This window comes from Zalophus californianus, chromosome 3, assembly GCF_009762305.2.
Source record: "Zalophus californianus isolate mZalCal1 chromosome 3, mZalCal1.pri.v2, whole genome shotgun sequence".
Taxonomy (NCBI): domain Eukaryota; kingdom Metazoa; phylum Chordata; class Mammalia; order Carnivora; family Otariidae; genus Zalophus; species Zalophus californianus.
In genome coordinates, this window is record NC_045597.1 from 155598452 (window position 1) to 155620402 (window position 21951).

At 36.6% G+C, this 21951-nt stretch overlaps 1 long non-coding RNA gene across 1 annotated transcript; it reads left to right on the forward strand.

Annotated features, from left to right (window-relative positions):
* Positions 1–2442: 2442 nt before the first annotated feature.
* LOC113919416 lies at positions 2443–3818 on the forward strand. Its single transcript, XR_003518990.1, has 3 exons — positions 2443–2574; positions 2917–3035; positions 3711–3818. It is a non-coding gene; the product is annotated as an uncharacterized LOC113919416 (long non-coding RNA).
* Positions 3819–21951: the final 18133 nt, after the last annotated feature.

The window sequence follows — 21951 nt, forward strand, 5'->3', positions numbered from 1 at the left end:
TAATAGACTTTCTACATTCTTCCCCAAACACTAAAGATGGCATTACATAGTGGCCCATATTTGCTTTCCCATGTCCCTAATAACTAACTATATGTATACTTCCTTCTTAGGCTCCAATATAGGTGAAATCAGCCCCTAGGGCAGCAAACAAACTCTAAGAGAAAATGATTCCAATTAAGCACCACTCTGAAAATGACTTTTTAATCTTTGCATTACCTTCTGTTGTCAAAAAAATATCTGTTTAAAACAGCCTGAAAATACTATAACAACAAGGATTTTATGTTTGCATCACTCTTGGCGTCACAAAGTCAGTGTCTGAAATAATGCTTCATTTTCCACTCCTACTGATTTTACTTTGATTTGCATGGTTTGTGAAAATTTCCCTAATTTGGTCAAAGTCCATTTATTTGCAACAGAAAAAAATCTTTGGAAGAGTAAAAAAAAAAGTGTTCTGCAAAAACTTCAGGGCACAAAGACAAAAGGAAGGAACTCTATCTCAGGCAGTGCTGTGAACTTCAGGGCATAAAACACATCTAATTAAAAAACAAGAACAAAAAAACCACATCTAATTTGTCTCAAGTTCAGTACGAGGTTCCACTCCTGGTGAGGAAGAAAGAGACTCTGAGATCTCAGCTTTGTGTGAAATTTGAAAATAGGGTTTTTCAGTCTTGCTCATTGTGCCCTTTATGCTTCAGTTGGGCTGCCCTCGCCTTTCCCCTCAACTTGCCTAGGAAAGCTTGTTGGTCACATTCAGACTGTAGTTGTCCCTGGTACTTCAAAGTCTGGGAAGGACCAGACCCTCCATAGTCTGAGTTTCTCTGGTACCAGTGAAATACAGATCATTTTCAAAGTGGATTCCTTAGGTTTCTGGGGATGAAACCTATGATGTGGTGAGATTGTCCACATTATTTTTCTACTATCTGGGATCAGATTCCGCACCCCTCTTTTCTATATTTAGAGTCAGTGGCCATGAAACAGAAAGCTGGTGCATCAAGAAAGAGACTGCATTTCGTGGCTATTAGTGTATTGGTCACCACACTTTCTACTGAAAGTTTCAGAAACCTAACTCAAAATCAAAACAGCAATTTATTTGCTAGTGCATCAAGGAGAAAGGCTTTAAAGACAAGAATAATGGATCCATTATCACTAAGACCCTCCCTCTCTATCCACCCTCATAGCTCAGCTCACCTTGCCTGTTTTTCTTCTTTATATGCTGTTCACATTCTCCCCTCTTCCACACAGGCCTTATTTAGGTAGTGGTAAACAGGCCTCCCAGCTGGCCTGTGAAGACACCACACCAGGTCATGTAACTTTACCAACACACAAATGTATTCACCAAGTTCCTACTATGCGCCAGTCACTGCTTTAGATCTTCGCGATAGAGTCAAAAAAAAAAAAAAAAAAAGAGTTTCTCTTCATGAAACTGAGAAGAAAAATAGTTTAAAAATGAAGATACAATATGTCACATGGTAATGAGAACTATGGGGAAATCAGGAGGGAGAGGGATGGAGAATAAGGGATGGGTACCATTTTATTTTGGAAGATGAAGGAGTCTCATAGAAAGGAAAATTTGTGGGGCACCTGGGTGTCTGACTCCTGATTTCTGCTCAGGTCAAGATCTCAGGGTGGTGAGATCAAGCCCCGAGTAGGACTCCAAGCTCACAGGGAGTCTACTTGAAATTCTCTCTCTCCCTTTCCCTGTGCCCCTTCCCTGCCCACATGCATGCTGTCTCTCTCTCTTAAAAAAAAAAAAAAAAAAGAAAGAAAGGAGAAATTTGAGGAGATTTGAAGGAGTTAAGAGAAGGAACAGTGTGACTATGAAAAGAAACATCGAGAAATGAAAGTAGGAGTTTACAGAGAGAGCATGGTTGACAGTTTGCAGAGGACAAGAAGGCCAAACACTGTTGTGCACTACATGGGTTGTATATTTATTCTTTGGTCACAAGGTTAAAATCTAATTTTAGAAGAGGAATAATAGGAGACTTTTCTGAAAGATAACAAAAATAACCATATACTTGTCTATATTAGGGGATGGATGTTGTACTGGTTCAAACAGTGTCCCTTCCAAAATTCATGTCTAACCAGAACCTAAGAATGTGATCTTATTTGGAAATAAGTTCTTTGTAGACATAATTAATTAACATGGGGACATACTGGATTAGGGTGAGCCTTAAATCCAATGAATGGTGTCCCTATAGGAAGGACATGTGAAAACACGGAGAAACACAGGGAAGAAGGCCATGTGACCACATAGAGAAAGATTACAGTAATGCATCTACAAGCCAAGGAATGCCAAGGACTGCTGGCAACCACCAGAAACTAGGAAGAAGAAAGGAAGGATAGTTCCCTTACCACTCCAAAGGGAGCATGACCCTGCTGACATCACAATTGCAGACTTCTAGTCCCTTGGAATCTGAGAAAATAAACTTCTGTTGTTTTAAGCTACCCAGTCCGTTATACTTTGTTGCAGCAGCCCTAGGAAACCTTTCACGTTTCCTCTTCTTCCCAGAGAAGAGAGTGCTGAGAAGACAGCACTGGCCTCAATCCAAGGGAGCCCAGAGCTGCACTGGCACGGTCTGCCTAAACAACTTGGTCTGGGGTTTACCTCTCATATATTCACCCACTGTCACCACTGAGTTCAAGTAATTACTGCAGTGCTGGCTAGACATGTCAAACTCCCAGCTCCATTCCCTAAAGTGGGCAGGCACAGCCAACTCATCACCTTGAAACTTGCCCAGGTCCTTCAGTTGGCTATTCATTAGAGGTTAGAGGTTTTCTCTGTTCTCAAGAACAGAGACTGTTCCTCAGCCCTGGTATGTCAGTAGGCAAGCCTTCACTCTCCACAGGTTGGGATGGTCTTGCCCTTAGGTACACTTCATTTGCACAGTCTTTATACTAGCTCTTCCTCCCCTCCAGTGACTCAGCTATGGTGTCCAATTCATCAGCTACAATGAGGACCGGAATTGGGAAATCTTTCATTTCAGCAAGCTGCTTCTCTTTCTTCTGGTTATGAGGAGCTGCTATCCCACAAGGAGGTAGTCAGATCACCTATGGAAAGACTTTTTCATGGGAGGAGAACCCAAAGTTTGTTTTCCCCAAGTATCGTTTTGGCACAGGGAACCAAAGGTAGGCAGCCTAGCTCTGCTACCTGTGTGAAGAGTTTGAGGAAGATTTTCAGTGAACCTCCCCACAGAGTCGACGATTCCCCATGTGTGATCCCACAAAATGTGAGGGAAGAGCCCCAATCCCTGCTTCCCAGAGACCCATAGAAAGTCAGGAGCACAGCTGACATAAGCAGACTGAGGGAAGAGAGCCAACAGATTGGGGCAGAAGGTCTCAAAACTCAAGACCCTGGTTTACTAATGGGATTTCACCACTGGGGACTCTAATCTTCTTCAGCTGAGGCCAGATGAACTTCTAAGGACTAAGAGCTATAACCAAGTGTCCAAGTGTTCTTCACACTTAGCTGTGGCTATAGTTAGGCTACAGGCCTTTTGTTCATGATGAACACCAGGAGGGAAGGGGAGTAAAGATGAGGACTCTGAAACTAAAATGGTTTAGTCACATTTAGGTCTATGCTGAATGCCAGCCCCGTGCAAAAAAGCATGCAACAGCCTAAATGAAAAGTTAAAATAAGACTCTAATAGCCACATGGTGTGGGTCACTCAGAAATAACAAACTCATATTTTTGTTGTTGTTGTTTTTTGTAGTTTCCAGATTTTCTAAGAAGAGCTTAGGAAAGAACTAACACATCATTTCCATTTTGTTAGCAAGAACCAGCAAAGGAAGGTGATCTCAAATGAGTCACTAGCAGAGCAGATGTACCACATTTTGTATCCAGAGGCTAACTCAAGTTTAACAGGTAAAATCTTTTTGAAATATGTATGTCCCATCTGCCATTTTTAAAAAGAAAGAGGAGATTTCACATCAAGAAGTATATGACATAAGTGATTTTTCTGAACACACAGCAAGAGAGAGGAGAAAGCCCAATCCTTTCTTTGGTAACTGGAATGAAGACAAGAGAGTTGGTAAGAAATAGATAAGAAGTCATGTAGATCCTGATCACCCCCCTCTGCAATGAGGTCATGGAGAGAGGACTGCATGAGATAGGGGTTGACAAGAAAACCATCAGATAGACGGGTTTTTGTCCTGTTTTCCACTAGGAACTATAAGGAAAGCCAGTTGCACAGAGCATAACAAAACAATCCAGGGTAGCTACAAGGTTAGGGAGATAAAAATCCTGACCAACCTGCCTTGGTCTTCCTAGAGTCCCATTTGGTACCAAAAATATTGGCAGGCCCATTTGGGGGAAGATTGTGGCAATGAGAGATAACCATTTATCTACAACCTGCAGGGCATACCCAAGGTGAGAGAGCAAAAAGAAGTTATAACCCAACCTCAGAGGGGTCTGTGGAGCCAAGTCTGCAGGAAGGACTCCTGACCAACCTGAGAAAGAACTACACAGGCAGGAGCTCCCAGCTACAGTCTGAGGATGCTAACGGGGCACTCAGCCACCAGCTATGGCCATCACTGCAGAGATCAGAGGATCCAGAAAACCAAGAAAGGTCTTGCAGATATAAATATTGAGATGTGTGTTCCCTACCTTGCTGCCAGATCACATAGCTCCCTGTGAGACACACATCACCTCGGAGAGAAGCAGGGAAGAGGAGAAAATCTGTAAGACCACGTATTCAAAAGAGACAAATACCTGAAGAAACTGAATTTATGAGTCTAAATCTATCCGGTGGATTGAATTTAGTTTCATGAGTTTGCTTGCTTTTCTCTCCTCTTGCTGCACTGCAAGATCACATCAGATGCATAAAACAAAGAAGCCACATTGAGATTGTACATAGGAGTGAGTGCACCTCCGGTCAAGGGAAATCATAATGCATGATACAAGAGCCAAGCACCAACACTGCTTGCATTACTACAGGGTTTCTTTAATTCTTCAAGGAAACTTCTGTCACAGTGACCATTTACAGATTGAATTCCATACTTTCAGGAAGCTAACAAACCAAAAATAAAGGTGAGACAAAGAAGTTGTTGAAGGCATAAATTCAACTTCAATTGACAGAAGGATAAGGAACTATCTCCAGATTTATTTCTAAATGTTACTCTTAATTGCTGCATGATTAAAACCATGTTAAAAAAAAATTAGCTGTTCCCAATGAGGAATTGTCAGTTAGGACTCAAATGGGCAGGTCAGTTTTCTCAAAGGTCTCTCCTTCCAGAGGGTAAATCGTTGTTAAATATAGTGCCAGCTTTAAACAGTTGGTCTGACCTAAGGAATGAGATCCTCTGAGCTTGAAAGGAGCATGAGCTAATCTATTGAGAAGACTCAGCAACAAATTTTAAAGAATAATTTTCACAAATGGTAACTGTTGGTAGGTGTAAAAATTGATCAGCGGAACATTAAGTTATGTGCTTTCTATATGTAAAATTATTCTCATTTTAGTCAAATGATTTATGTACAAAGGATTACAACAAATGTACACCTTACAAGGCACTCATATTTAAAGCACATGATAATCCTCAGTATGCAATCAGCTCTTTATTCTGTGAATAGAACATAATGGAAAAGAAAATAAGCTTATTTTATGGGACCTGAGGTAATTTCTGCTACAGAGGTACTTTGCTATTCTGTATTTTCCCCCTAGGGCAATACAAGTCATCGTGTTAAAATTATAAATTTCAAGTTAAATGATAATATTTAAAACAGCATAGAAATGTTAAGTACAAGGGAAATAAGTATTATGGAAGAGAAATATCTTCTTATTAGATATGTCTAGGAATGTAAGCTACTCAAGACTTCTAGACATTTTTTTTTTCAAAGTAAATTAGAAACACTTCACAGGACTATAAAACTTTTCACATTCTTAAATGTGCCCTCTTCCTGTTGAGAACCCAGAACCTAGTTTCACACAAATTAAATGCAAAACAAATACATGTTGATATAATTCTATTTGTCTTAAAGGATAATACTTCCTTTTTACCAAGTGCATATGTGTATGTAAGTTTCAAAATTAGAAACCTTTTCTCAAACCTATTAAGCCCATGGCTCATTTTCAGCCAAGACTAATATGACTTTCCTAAAATTACAGATTTTAAACTTTAAACCCTAAACTGTCATCTGGATTTTGTAAATAAATTAATAAATACAAAAGTTAAAATGCATTAAAACAGATTATAGAGATTTTATTTATAAAGCAGCCTTACTCTTTAGAATTTTCACTTTTTAAACAGAAGTTATTCTCAGGCATTGCTTTGTGTCTGTACTGAGCTAATTTCAGAAACAATCAGCTGTTTGCAGTCCCTTCGCGTGCCTACAAATATCTGTAGGTGTGAAAATGTCATAAACAAAAGGAAAAGTTCCTATATTAAGCCCACACCTTACTGTGAAATGAATTAGATCGGAAGATGAAAATCACAATTTCCATTAAGTATTTTCTGCAGTCAGTTTATTGAAGCATTTATTGTTTTTGAAGCAATGAATTTCAGATAAAAGAGACCCAAACTCTGAAATTATCAGAGTTTTTTTGTTGTCAGTTCTATCTTTGTTTGAAGCCAACAAAAGTCCACCAGCCTGCCTCTTTACTGAGAAGAAAGAGAAAGAAAAGAAAAAAACTCATACTTTTAGAAAAGAACTCCCTTCTTTGATTACGCTGAAAATTAAAATAACCAACAGAGCAGAATTAGTACATGTTTATTTGTCTCCTCTGGTTTGCCCATACCACATTTGCTAATGCTGCAAGGTATGGTGAGTTCAGTTAGTTGTCCTTACTTAGCAAGGGAAGTTTCAGAACCAAGGAAATCTGTAATATTTACCTTTACATGAAAATTATTAGAAAAAAAAATCATTCTCATCTTTTTTGATCACAGCAGATGAAATTGAAGATTTAGTACCTGTAATAAGTGAACTGAGCATTACTATTAAAAATGAAGACAGAAGAAAGCAAGGGAAGAGATTATTTATAATTAAATAAATAAAAAGCTCATTTTAAGAAATGAGTCTTTCACCAGCGAATACGGTCAACTCAGTGTCAAGTTATCAAGAAGAAAAAGAAGACAAAACTTCCTGAAACTTCTAGAAACACAACATTTAAATGCTTTTCACATGTCAGGTCCCACTAAGTTGCTGAATGGCAATGTATAAGGAGCTGTCATGCCAGAGAGACAGCCAGCCACCTGTTTTGCATTCCCTGGCCTCTGTAGTAAACGCCTGGGGATCACATTCTTGAGGAAACTCAAACCCTAGAGATTATTACGGAAAATGTATATGCATTTTATAGAAATGATGTAACTCTACCACATTCTCTCTTCTTGCTCAAATGTTAAATAAAAAATTTATTGGAAAAATTCAATCTGGGCTTTATATAAACTCTCTTCTTTAGGGGAAAAGGAGGTGAAAATGATATTTGTTATGAAAGTATGTCCTCAGAAGGAGAGAGATGACAACTTACTACTCGAAATTCTTGTTACAAGCTTGGGCACTGATATCAGAGGTCCCTGATTCAAATACAGTTTCCTATATTCAGAGCTGTATGACTTGGGGAAAGTTACCAAAGTTTTGTGAATTGGAGTTTCTGCTTCTTCATGATTCTTTTTTCTTAAATAGCACTTTCCTTTTAGAGTTGTTTTATAGACTGATGCTTCTATCTCCCCAGCATTCACGTGTTGAAAACCTAATCCCCAGTGTGATGGCCGAAAGAGATGGGGCCTTTGGGAGAGGATTAGGTCATGAGGGTGGAGCCCTGATGAATGAGATTAGTGCCTTTATAAGAAATCCCAGAGAGTTCTCTCACCCTTTCTGCCATGTGGGGACACAATGAGAAAACTCATCTATGAACCAGAAAGTGGGCTCTCACCTGACACCAAATCTGCTGGTTCCTTGATCTTGGACTTCCCAGCCTCCAGAACTGTGAGAGTTAAAATCTGTTGTCTATAATCTCCCCAGTCTATGGTATTCTGTGACAGCAATCAACCAGGCTAACGCAAGTTGTAATGAACATAATACTAGATTGCTTATGTAAAATGTGTTGCAGAGTATTTAGTATATGTGTGTACTTATTTCTATTATTGTGATAAGCAAATAATTTGAAAAAGGATAACTGAGACAATAATCATTGTGTAATCGATCATTGTTGATACACTGGCTTATACCAAAGGTCACTATAAATTTTATTTTATAAATATATCTGTTTCTGTTATAACTCCCTGAGGACATAGTAACAAGAGCAGCAATGATCAGTATATAAGGATAACAGCTAGTGCTTACTGGTATCAGCTCTATGGCAAGCACTATTCCAGGTATTTTAACAGTTTAAAGTAGAAACTGTAACAACTACCTTTTGAGGTAGATCCTGGCATATTCTCCATTTAACTAAAGAAACTGGGCCACAGAGATATGCACTAATTTAGTCAATCTCACACAGCTGATGTGTTGGAAACTGGAGACCACCCCAGGTAGGCTATTTCCAGAACCCAGGCTCCTTTCTGCTTTCGAATTTAATCGTAAGCAGTTTATATTGACAATAGGATACGGGAATGTGTTTGCTGCAAGAACAAGTATAAATATATGCAATCCTACGTCCAATATTCCAATAGATGAAACATCTATTACAGAGTTATCACTGAGGATTTAACCATACAACTCCCACTGACATTGGGGACAACTATGCAACTGAGTCACTAGGTACTTTTTAAGCAGTTTGCCCCATCGTGTTATATTAACTTGTTTTAATGTAGGCATAATCCAAGAAAGAGGCAGTAATGTGCAGTGATATGCAGTAATCCAGTTATTTTTAAGCTGTGTTGTTCACTAAAGAATATAATTATTTCTTAATTACAGCAAGAGTCATGTTGACATTATATTTATTTTTTTATTTTATTCTAGCATTAAAAATCTTGGGAGAGAACACTAAAGTGCTTAGTGATTACAACGCTAAATGCAATTCTAACCCAAGCACACATATTCACCTATGCACATACCTACTGACAAACTCATATATTTATAAATAATATGTTTATAAGAATGTAGTCCATTTTAGCTACCCATAGAGTCAGTAAAGTCCAAAACTTATGGATCAAAACTCCTGTCTAGAATAATTCTCTTTATGCAATTTCTCAGGTGAAATCTACCTACCTGTTAAGCTAGTAGAGAAATTTCACTGGAAAGGAATTTGAACTCATTCTGTGAATCTTGTCCCTCAAGGCTTCCTGAAAATTTCTTGTAATTTATGAGCTAATGTAATTTCCTAAACTGTTTATAAAATTGCAAGGCAATATTGCACAATGGTGAAAAACATTTGGTTTAGATCAGATGGAAAGGATAAGATTCCTAGCTTCTAGTACTTTTTAGTTTGGTGATTTGGGCAATTTATTTAATCATCTGTAAAATGGGGATAATTAAAATCTAATTTAAAAGAACTAGTGTGTGGATGAAAGCAAATGATATATATATATACACAAATACTAAAGTATAAGTCACATATAAATGCTCAACAATTGTAAGCTGCTGGTATTACTAATTTTTATAGTCTTTTGGCTATATATTTAGAGTAATGTTATTATGCTGCAAGTAAATGTGTTATATTTTCTTGGAGAACTCTAAGTACAGCAGGTAGAAAAATGTTTTATTTATACTGGATATCCTGCTTTACACTTTCTCCATTTCTTGGCTAAAAACAGAAATCCATTTTTCTCCTAAGGATTCATCTGCAGAATTTGTTTCCTTTAGGCTGTAAGTGATGGTCATCTACAATGAGCTTTTTCTCAAAGGACCTTATGGTGGAAGTGGGATATGAAATAATGTCTCTCCATAAGGTCGTGATTACTAAACGGGCAGTGCATGTTCTCATGCCTGTTGAATTTACGTTGCACAGCCTAAGCCTTTGAAATTAATGTTTTGTATTTTTCATTGTTCTCAAATTATAAAAGAATTCCATTCTGATTTATGATCTATTGTCTACCTGCTAGGAAATGAATAGCTGAGATACTCTTGTTTGGGAAAAAATAGCTATATTTGGTACCACCACCTATGTCATCTGAGTTTAGATCAATGCAGGAGTCTCAAATTTCAAATCCCAAATATTAAAGCAATGAGTCTCAGAACTCATGCATAAATCTGAATGCTAAATGTCACCACGGAGTTCTAGGTATTCTTAATTTAACTTATCTTACCTACTCCATTTAACTTTAGCTCAGGCACTAGAGCTCTTCCCACAACTTACTAGCATTGAGTTGAAGGTGCAATAGAAGAATATTGAAATAAAAAGAGTTACTCCTATAAATAATAAACAATTGGGGAATCATTACAAAGTGACATAACTAAGAACACAAATGAACAGAGTATTAATGATGTATCTGACTAAATTTGGCCACAGAAATGATCAGATAAGACCAATTTAAAAAGCCTCCTGGGGAAAAAAAAAAAAAAAACAACAACAACGCATGTTTGAAGTTGGAAAGGCAACTGCCAGAAAAGTCCAGGAGACAGAAATATACCATCATGCAAACCAGAAGATTCCACGAGAGAGTAACCAGACATAAACTTGATAAAATACATGTGAATGAAGATAAGCCCTTGAAATGTACTTTTAACAAGTAGTTTTCCATAAAAAGATCAGAAAATACCCTTGTCTCTAGTCAGCGTTTATTGAAAATGCAAAGGTTTTTCAAGAGCTGGTGCAGGCTTCTGAACCATGTGTATTTTTTTTTCTGAATGATTGCTATAGTATTTCAAAATGACGCACGGCATTAGATCTCTTTAGCTATCCAGTTAAAAAGCAATCAGCAAACCATGTAGCTGAAATTATTCCCCCCACCCCTGCTGCCAACCCATCCCCCAGAGAAGCCATTTCTGGATACTATTTATTACCTGAATGATTTTACAATGTTGACGAAATTGTTTTGTCAATGCTTGCAAACTTCCATGCGATCAACTAAGGTTTCAGCAGAAAAGGGATTGATTGTATGTTCTTCAATGTGCTAAAGCATCAGGCACCCACAGAATGAAACTTCATTGATTAGAAATTATAATCATACTATGACTTTCAGAAGTTACCCATGTACCCACTACCTGCGTTAGGAGAGCAAATTAACAAACGTCAGTTTCATTAGACTTCTGCACTGCACTGGTAAAAGATATCGGACCTTAGCTGAAAACAACAAAACCATTCTTAGATCAATTGTAAAACTCATGCTCCTCAGCTTTCTTGGGTAAAGTTTCAATTTGCTCAGGAGAGAAATGGATTTCTTTTAGATGGAGCTAGTCCCACGTGAACTGACAGGTATGAACTAAATGACCCAATTTTGAAGACCTGGCAGAGATAAGGATTTCGGGACTAGAAGTGAACCTGGCACTTAAACGACTTTTATCAGAGATCTATCTTTCGTGCCATTATAATGTGTATTTCATTCAGAAAAATATCTGTGCAGCGATAGCAACATAGATTACTCAAAAATAATGCTTACAGGAGATAGTTTTAACTTAGAATTTAGGAGGACAGCAAAAGGATTTGCTGAGAATGACTAAGTCACAGTCTAGCTAAGAATTGTAAATGACTGCAAAATAACACATAGTATTATATGCAACCATGATGGATCTCCATCGACGTGTGTCAAATGCAGGTATGTTTATGTGTGTGTGCACACATACTTCTAGTTCCTCCTCAGTAAGAAACTAAAGGGGCCTGTTAGCAAGTATTTTTATTCACCCTGGAGTCTTCTTCTTCCAGACTCTGCAGAACCACACTTTTAGATTCACTGCTCTTCCTATAACACACCGTTTACTCTAAGAGTACTTGTTTCCTTATTTTAGGACTCATTTCTATTTGCAGAAGTCTTTTGTCATTCTATTTGCTAAAGCTCATTTTGCATACAGACTTCTTCAATGGATTGCATAAAGGCTTTGCTTATCTCCAATGTACTTTACAATATGTGAGCAGCCTGCTTTTCTTAATGAAGCATTGGACCCTTCAGACCCCTATAATTCTGAGCACATGATTTTGCATGGCTTCCCTGTCACAGTCATAATCCTCTTCAGATATTTCACTGCTGAAATAATTATATCTATCCAGCGATGGCAGGTATGAACCTGATTGTGGTCTACACTAAAAAGCAAATCTTCCCTCCCTCATTATCATCACAATGACCCTTCTTGTATTACTTTAGTAAATATCTCTGCGCCACCATCCCCATGGAGAAGCTCAGGGCCATTCAAGTTTAATGACTTTAAACATGCCAAGATGTGGGCTGCCACAGGATATTTTTAATTTTCAAAATATTAAGAGTTTCAAACTTAAGAATCAGGTGTCTAGGAGGAAACAGATAAGTAATAACTAACAATCTTGCCTACAAAATTTCATCTTACAATGAAAGAAGATAAAGATGGCAAAGAAGAAAAATAAATAATATATACACATTAGTACGAGACCTCATAAAAACACCTATAGATTCATTACAGATTTAGGGCTGCCCTTCCCTTATATCTTATCATAAATTAGACATAGTGGTCATACACTGTAAGATAGAGTTGAAAGAAAAGGCTATATATAACACAACATATACATTACATAATATATTGCAAAATCTGGTCAAAGTGGCTGGTTCTAGAGAACATATTGTCAAAGTTGAATGGAAGCTGAACTGTAACCACCTACAGGGTGTAGGGGAGGGGAGGACAGTGGAAAGCAAGCTGATTTTCATCATAAAATATGTGAGATGCAGGATGTAAGATGGAGTTAACAGAAAAGTCCACTTAAGACAGATCCATCATCTAATAGACCCACCTCTTTTAGGTAGAAAATCCTCAGCTTCAGTTTATTATTACTAAATTCAGACCACAGGTATAGTGACATATCTTCAATTCTATTTTTTTTCATTTGTGGTTGTTGCAGTGCTTAAACTTTTTGAATATCGGAACCAATATCCTTGGTTACAGTTACTCATTATTTTTATGTCCAAAGCTAAGAAAATTAACAAATGTTATCAGATCACAAAACAGATAGACTTGTATCTATCCTTTAGACTTATTTTTGTTCATGAATGCAAAAGGCCTGAGGCAACAGATTTTTCTGTGTGATTAACTCCCCAGAGAAAATGGAAGCCTGAAAATCTTTCTTTGCACTTGTGTCGAAAGCTGGGCATTTAAAATGAAGAACATAATTTACTATAAAAGGATTACTGAAATTATTCATTAAAAGAATAAGATACAGTATACTTAGAAATGTCTCTTCTTTCAGCTGAAAATGTTTGCCTAATTTATTCAACTATATTTCTGAAAACAAAGTATTATTGTACTTCTACATCCCTTCTTTAAGGAAACGTGCATTAATGTCTATTATTTACAGTTATCCTTCTAGTTTTGAAAGCATAATGAAATGCATACTGACCTGAATTAAATGGTTTATATGAAAATGCATTTATTCACATCTCTTCATCCTCATCGTTTCTTGCCTTCAGAGTTATGTTATGGCAGCATTTAATTATGTAAAGCTACATTGCACAATTTCAACTTGACAAAGAATGCAAGGCATTTGGGGTAGACTTACAAAGGAAAATACGGTATGGAAGCAAGAATAAAAGGCAGATAGAAAGAAAATGAGAATAACCATCTGGCAATTGAGAAATCAGATTTTACTTCTAAATCTATTTTTGATGACTTTTTATTTTTCTGTGTGTATTGTTGAATACTGATATAATTTAATGCATACAGGAGAAAAGTTGCAAGAATAGTACAAGGAACCCCTTATACCTTGTGTCAATATTCAACAATTTTTAAGCATTTTGCTCAGTTTGCCTTATCACTCTATCCTCTCCAACTCCTTCTCCCCCTCACCTCTCTCTTCCCCACATGGATGCACAAATACACATATACACATATGATTGCTTCTGAGCTTTTGAAAGTATGTTGGAGACATCATGCCCCTTTACTTCTAAATTCCTATTTATATTTCCTAAGAACAAGACCATTTTCTTAACCCACAGTTCAATAAGAAAAACAGTCAAATACAACATTGGTTCAATACCATTATTTAATTCATAGTCCATAATCAAATTTCACTAATTGACCCAATAATGTCCTTTATGGCTATTGTTTTTCACCTCCAGAGGATTCCTCCAGATCTCATCTTCTATCTAGCTGTCATGCCTCTTAAGGGTCCTTTAGTCCTGGACAGTTGCTCAACTTTTCATTGTCTTTCTTAACCTCGGTATTTTTTTTAAAAGTTGAAACAGTTATTTGGTAGAATAGCCCTCAATTTAGGTTGTCTCCTTACAATGAGATTCAGGTTATATAATTTGGGCGAGATGTTATTTACATCCTTTTCAGTATACCATATCAGCAATACGCGGTGTTGATTATCCCAAATTGTTAATGTCAACTTTGATCGGTGCCTGGTTTCTATATTGGGAAGTCACTATCTTTCACTTTGTAATTAATAAGGAATTTTAGTGGAAATACTTTGAGACTCTAAAAATATCCCATTCCTAATCAAACTCTGACTCACGAATTTTAAATCATTTTGATTTTCTAACTCTAGCACTCCTTCTAACATCTATTAGCTAGCATTCTACTATAAGAATGAGCTTTTCTTTCTCCACCATTAATTTATTGATTTATATAAGTATGAACTCACAGAATTTTTCATTATTCAACGACTTATAATTCATTACTATCATTTTTATGCTAACAGTGCCCCCATACTTGATGAGTAAGAGTCCCATCAAATTGGCTTCTGTTAAATTATTATATTTTCCCATTACCCCTTGAATATTTTATGGATTTCTAATACAACAAAGTGTTCTGGGATTATGTTATACTTCTCTGCACCAGCTCTGGAATCAGCATTTACTCCAAAGAGGCCTGATTCCTTTTAGTGGAGATTCATATTTAGAAACTAAGATACAGGCATTAAGTAACACACACACATATATTCATGAGTTTTTATTGATACTCCCAATTTCCATTGTTCTTGATACATTCATCAATTTGCTTAGACCTAGAGTTGTAAAAAGTTGAAAAGTGCTTTTCAAAATTGCTGACTTATACCACTAGATTAAGCAAAACTTTTTTTTTTACGTTAAGCAAGTATTTTTCTAGTTTAAAAATTTACAAATATGCGGGGCACCTGAATGGCTCAGCTGGCTAAGCCTCGGACTCCTGATCTCAGCTCAGGTCTTGATCTCAGGGTCCTAAGTATAAGCCCCACATTGGGCTCCATGCTGGTCGTGGAGCCTACTTAACAAGAACAAAATAATTACAAATACACAAATCTTCAGTGTACAACACAATTAGTTGTTACATATAATTATACCCATGTAACCCACACCCTTATCAAAATATAGGTAATTTCCATTTCCAAGAGAGTTCCTGTGATGGTTCAACTTTATGTGTTGATTTTATTAGATCATAGGGTGTCCAAATGTTTGGCTAAATATTATTTCCAGGTGTGTCTGTGAGGGCATTTTTTCAGATGAAATCAGCATTTGAATCAGAGGACTCAGTAAATCAGTTTGCCCTCCCCACTATGGGTGAGCATCACCCAGTCCATTGAGGGCTTGAATAAAACAAAAAGGCAGAGAAAGGAAGAACTCAACCCTTCTTGCCTGATAGCTTGAGCTGAGACATCAACCTTCAGCTGCCCTCAGATGTTCCTTGTTCTCAAAGCCTTCTGATCCAGACTAGGGTCTACACCATTAGTTCCCCTGGTTCTTGGGCCTTTGGACTCAGACTGAATTATACCACTGGTTTTCCTGGGACTCCAGCTTGCAGAGGGCAGATAGTGGGACTTCTTAGATGCCATAATGCATAAGCCAATTCCTTATAATAAATCTCTTCTATTGATTCTGTCTCTCTAAAGAACCCAACACTACAGTTCTCTTTTTCCTCCCCTGTGCCAGAAGCAAGCACTCTTCCTATTCTTTTTTACCATAAATTTTGTTACTTGTTCATAAAAATGGATTCATTCAGTATATACCCCATTATGCCTGGCTTCTTTTGCTTAGCATCATGTCTCCAAGATTCATGAGTATTGTTGTTTAATCAGTGGTGCATTTCTTTTTTATCACTGAGTAATATTCTGTTTTATAAACATAACAAAACTCTAATGAATTTAAGACTATCTGATTTTTTTTTTTTGCCAAATCCATTAATTCTCTAGTAACAGCATCATTACTAAAAAAAATCATTGGCAAATCTATTTTTTTTTTTCTTTCAGAAATACGTGAAGGGTGCCTGAGTGGCTCAGTCATTAAGCGTCTGCCTTCGGCTCAGGTCGTGATCCCAGGGTCCTGGGATCAAGCCTCACATCGGGCTCCCTGCTCGGCTGGGAGTCTGCTTCTCCCTATTTCACTCCCCCTGCTTGTGTTCCCTCTCTCACTCTCTGCCGAATAAATAAAAATAAAATCTTTAAAAAAAAAGAAATACATGAAAATTCTTAGGGGAAATGCTCCTAATACAAATTCAAGATAATCCTTCAGTTGAAAATGGATCTTAAATATGTGATGACTCAGGGAAAATTATCCCTATGTCATTTGCTACAGTGTAGTATGAAAAGAATTGTATTTACAAGAAAAGACCTAAATTCTTATCCCAAAACCAGTGCCTACTAGCCATGTGACTAAGAAAGTCATTTCATCGTCCTGAGCCTAAATTGCACTATGAGTAAATAATAGAAATTCCATCATACATAAATATGAAGACCAAATGAGTTTAATAAACTGTAGTGAGCTGTGCAAATATAAATTATGATGTTTGCTGAAAATATAGCTATCACAGCAATTTTATGAATTGAGTAACATCCCATTATTTTGCATTCATTTTTCTTTTTTTCCAGCCATACTGAGGTACAATTCACTAATAAAAATTGTATATGTTTACAGTGAACATGATGGCTTTCTTTTAAGATTTGGGAGAGGGAAAAGCAGACTCACCGCTGAGCAGGGAGCCCAATGCGGGACTAGATCCCAGGACCCTGGGATCATGACCTAAGCCAAAGGCAGACACTTAACCGACAGCCACCCAGGCGCCCCGAACATGTTTTGATTTATACATACATTGTGAAATGATTACCACTATCAAGCTAATTAACATATCCTTCACCTCACATAGTTATCTTTGTTTTTGGTGGTGAGAACATGGAAGATCTCTCTTAGCAAGTTTCAAGTATGCGGTATAGTATTACTAACAATATTCATCATACTGCACACTAGATCACCAGAACTTATTCATCTTGTGTAACTGAAACTTTGTATCCTTTGACCAACATCAAAGGAGTCATCTTCCTCCCACCTCCCAAACCCTAGCAACTACGACTCTACCTTGCTTATATGAGTTTGACTTTTTTAGATTCCATCTGTAAGTGAGATTATATACATTTGTCTTTCTGTGCCTGGCTTATTTCATTTAGCACAACATCCCCAGGTTCATCCATGTTGTGGCAAATGACAGAATTTTGTTCTCTTTTAAGAATGAATAATATTCCATTGTAGAATATATACCACATTTTCTTTATCCATTTATCTGTCACTGGAAACTGAGATTGTAAGATACAATGGAAACTGTATCTTACTTATTGTGAATAATCCTGCAGTGCAGGATATCTCTTAGAGATACAGATTTCATTTACTTTGGATATACTCCAGAAGAGGGATTACCGAACCATAGTGTAGTTCTATTTTTAATTTCTGAGGAAACTCCACGGTGTTTTCCATAATGGTTGTACCAGTTTACATTCCCACTAACAGTGTATAAGTGTCCTATTTTCCCCACATCTTTGTCAATACTTCTAATCTGCTGTCATTTTGATACCAGACATTCTAACAGGTATGAAGTGCTAGCTCATTGTGGTTTTGATTTGCTATTTCCCTGATGATTCTTTATATTTTGTGGTATCTGTTGTAATATCTTCTTTTTCATTTCTGATTTTTCTTTATTTTTGTCTCTTAGTCTAGCTAAATATTTGTAAATTTTGTTTTTTTATTCAAAAAGCCAGCTCTTAGCTCCACTGATCTTTTCTACTGTTTTTCTAGCCTCTATTTCATTTACTTCTGCTTTGATCTTTATTATTTCCTTATTTCTGCTAGATTTGGGCTCAGTTTCTTTTCTTTTTCTAATGCTTTGAAGTGTAAGTTAGGTTGTTTATGTGTGCTCTTTTTTTCCAGTTTAATGGACAATTGTAAGATATTTAAAGTATACAACATGATGGTTTGCTATATGTACACCTTGTGAAAGTTAATTAGCCCTATCAAGTTAATTAATACATCCATTGCCTCAACATATATAATTTTTTATGAGAACATTTAAGTTCTTCTCTCAGTAAATTTCAATTATATAATACAGTGTTATCAACTGTAGTCACCATGTTATACATTAGATCCTTAGACCTTATTTATCTTATAACAGAGTTTGTACCCTTTTACCAACTTCTCCTTATTTCTCCTGCCTCCTAGCCCATGGCAACCACTTTTCTACTGTTTCTATGAGTTTGACATTTTTTTTAGATTCTACACATATGTGAGATCATGAAGCATTTGTCTTCCTGTGTCTGGCTTATTTTATTTGGCAAAAAAATATCCTCCAGTTCCGCCCATGTTGTTGCAAATGGCAGGATTTCCTTCTTTGTTATAGTTGAATATTACATAATGTATACATAATCACATTTTCTTTTTTCATTCATTTGTCAATGGACATTTAGGTTGTTTCCATGTCTTAGTTATTGTAGATATGCTACAATAAACACAGGGATACAGATAACTGTCTTCAAGAGTGATTTCATTTCCTTTGGATATACACCCAGCAGTGGAACTGCTGGACCATATGGTAGTTCCATTTTAATTTTTTGAGGAAACTCCCTCCATACTGTTTTCCATGCTGACTGCATCAACTTACTTTCCTACCAACAGTGTACAAGGGCTTCCTTTTCTCCACAGCCTTGCCAACACTTGGGATCGCTTATCTTTTTGATGACAATTCTAACAAGCATGAAGTAATATCTCTTTGTGGCTTTTATTTGCATTTTCCTGATGATTAGTGATGTTGAACACCCTTTATTATACCTGTTGGCCATTTGTAGATCTTTCTTGGAAAATATCTTTTCAGTTACTCTGCCCATTTTTAAATTGTTTTGTTGTTGTTGTTACTGAGTTGTATGAGTTCTTTACATATTTTGGATATTAACCTCTTATCAAATGTATGGTTGCAAATATTTTCTCCCATTCCACAGGTTGCATTTTTATTTTGTTGATGATTCCTTTTGCTATACAGAAGCTTTTTAGTGTGATGTAGTCCTACTTGTTTATTTTTGTTTTTATTGCCTTTGCTTTAGGTAACAAACCCAAAATGCCATTGCCAAGACCAGTGTCAAGGAGCTTACTGCCTACGTTTCTTTCTAAGGAGTGTTATGGTTTCAGGTCTATGTTCAAACCTTTAATCCATTTTGTGTTGATTTTGTGTACAGTGTAAAATATGGGTCCAGTTTTACCATCACCATTTATTAAAGAGACTATTCTTTCCCCATTGTACATTTTTGGCTCCTTTGTCATGAACTTATTAACCATATATGTAAGGGTTAATTTATTTCTTAGATCTCTATTTTGCTCCACTGATACGTGTTTGTTTTTAGGCCCCATCATCTTGTGTGTCTTGCTTAATGTTTCAGAGTATACTGACTCAATCAGAATTGTAATCTTCAGTGCCAAAATGTCACCCAGAACTTTGAGGTCAGGCCTAAGGATATCTTTCAAAATAGCAGCATTAAGTTTATGCTTCCTGTGTATTTTTTCTTTTATATTTATTTTAGTCAATATCTTCAATCCTCTAGCTCATCTGACGTGTTAAACAGATTCTTACCAAATTACTTCCAGAGGTTATACAATGGTATTCAGTTATAATCTACATCTAAAGCACTTTGAATGTACTATGTTTTATCTCAATTGATTTCAGTTGATAAAAACTGAGTGACTGAAAACAGAAAAGAGATATTAATACAGCCTTCTATGCAAGGTGAAGTAACCTCACATTTCAATCTGAGTAATGAAAATTGGAATTAAGAACCTAAGAAACAGAAGTTTGCCAAACTGCAAAGCAAACATGAATTAGTCTCATTGTCATAACTATTCTGGAATGATAAGAACATAAAGTTTCAATAAATAGTTTGCTTAAAAGCCCTGCTCTGCAGTCTCCAGACAATTAAAAGTGACTTCAGGGGCACCTGGGTGGCTCAGTCACTTAAGTGTCTGCCTTCGTCTCAGGTCATGATCCCGAAGTCCTGGGATGGAGTCCCACATCGGGCTCCTTGCTCAGTGGGGAGTCTGCTTCTCCCTCTCCTCCCTGCTCATTCTCTCTCTCTGAAATAATTTTTTTTTAAAGTGACTTCAGTCTGCTCATGTTATTCAGTCTCTACTCATTTCCTGCTTTAGAAACCCCATCTCAAAAATCACATGTGTACCAGACCCAATTCTATAAATTTTTTCTATAACTTCCCTTTTCAAGATCTTGTATTATTTGTTGGCAAGATTATTAATAAAAAACCAACCTATTTTTGGTAACGATTTTCCTGGTGATCTTTGTGAGGGATTTTATAAGTTCATGAGGCTCCACTGTGACCTGTCCAAGACTCTTCTCTTGCATAACCCAAGACGACTGATTTGGGACTCTCTTATACTTCCAAGACCCTCCCAATTCACTCTTATCAGGGACTTATCTTAGGCTGCTGTGGTGGATAAATTTCCAGCAAGAGGTATGAATCTGATCTTTATATAGGAAACCCTCTACTCCAGTCATCTTGTATCCTTAGAATTGGTTCTTCAGAAATATTTTTAGATCTCATTAAAATTAACAACTTGTTTTCCTTGGTGAAAACTGCCTACTATCACTTTTGTCTCCTAATTTGTCATGTCCAAAGAATGTAATTTTCTGATGTGCATTTATATGAGGAAACTCAAAAGGATAGAAGATAGACATACTTCCTACTAAGTCTGTTTACCAAAACTGCCCTGAAGACGAATGAGGAAAAAGTTCCCATTAGACTGTCTTCCTTCCTACAACAAACATTGCCGTGAGTCACCCATCAAAACTATTATGAACCCATCTCTGTGTTGTCTTGTGTTTGAGGAACCTACTCTTGGGAAGATTGCTTCCTAACAAATTCTGCCTGTCAGAGGCCACTAAATGTTTGGTTGGTGTCGAGAGATGGCCTGATCATCATGATGGCATGAGGGAGACTCAAGACATGGAATATTTTCACCAGACACTTTTAATCAACTATATATATATTCCCCATGGGTTTTTATAGTAGTAAAAGTAAACCATCTCCTAAAATCATTTGTAGGTTTTTATCCGTGTTCACATCCCAATCTCATTTCATGTACCTGTCCCTCTAAATGGCATAACTTCTTTTTTCTTACCAACGGCAATTTGGAATTAGTAGCCATTTTGTAAAACATTTAATATATCTAACATTGCGTATCTTTGAGGTAAACAAGGAAAGAAAGGTAATAAGATTCTAAACACCCAATAATTATTTTTTCCCCAACTTTATTGGGGAATAATTATATATTATGCACAAATATATATTTACAGTATTCAACATAATGTACTGTTGTAATGATTTGATATACATACACATTGTGGAATGATTACCAAGATCAAAATAATTAACACAACCACTGTTTTGTGTGTGTGTGTGTGTGTGTGTGTGGTAAGAATGCAAAAAGCAAAAAAAATAAATAAAAGCAAAAAAATAAAATTAAAAAAATGCTTAAGCAACTTTCAAGTATACAATACTGAATTATTAACTACTCAATAATCATTTTTTTAAGATTTTATTTATTTATTTGACACAGAGGGAGAGCAAAGTAGGCAGAGAAGCAGGCAGAGGGAGAGGGAGAATCAGGCTCCCAGCTGAGCAGGGAGCACAATGCGGCACTCGGTCCCAGGACCCTGGGATCATG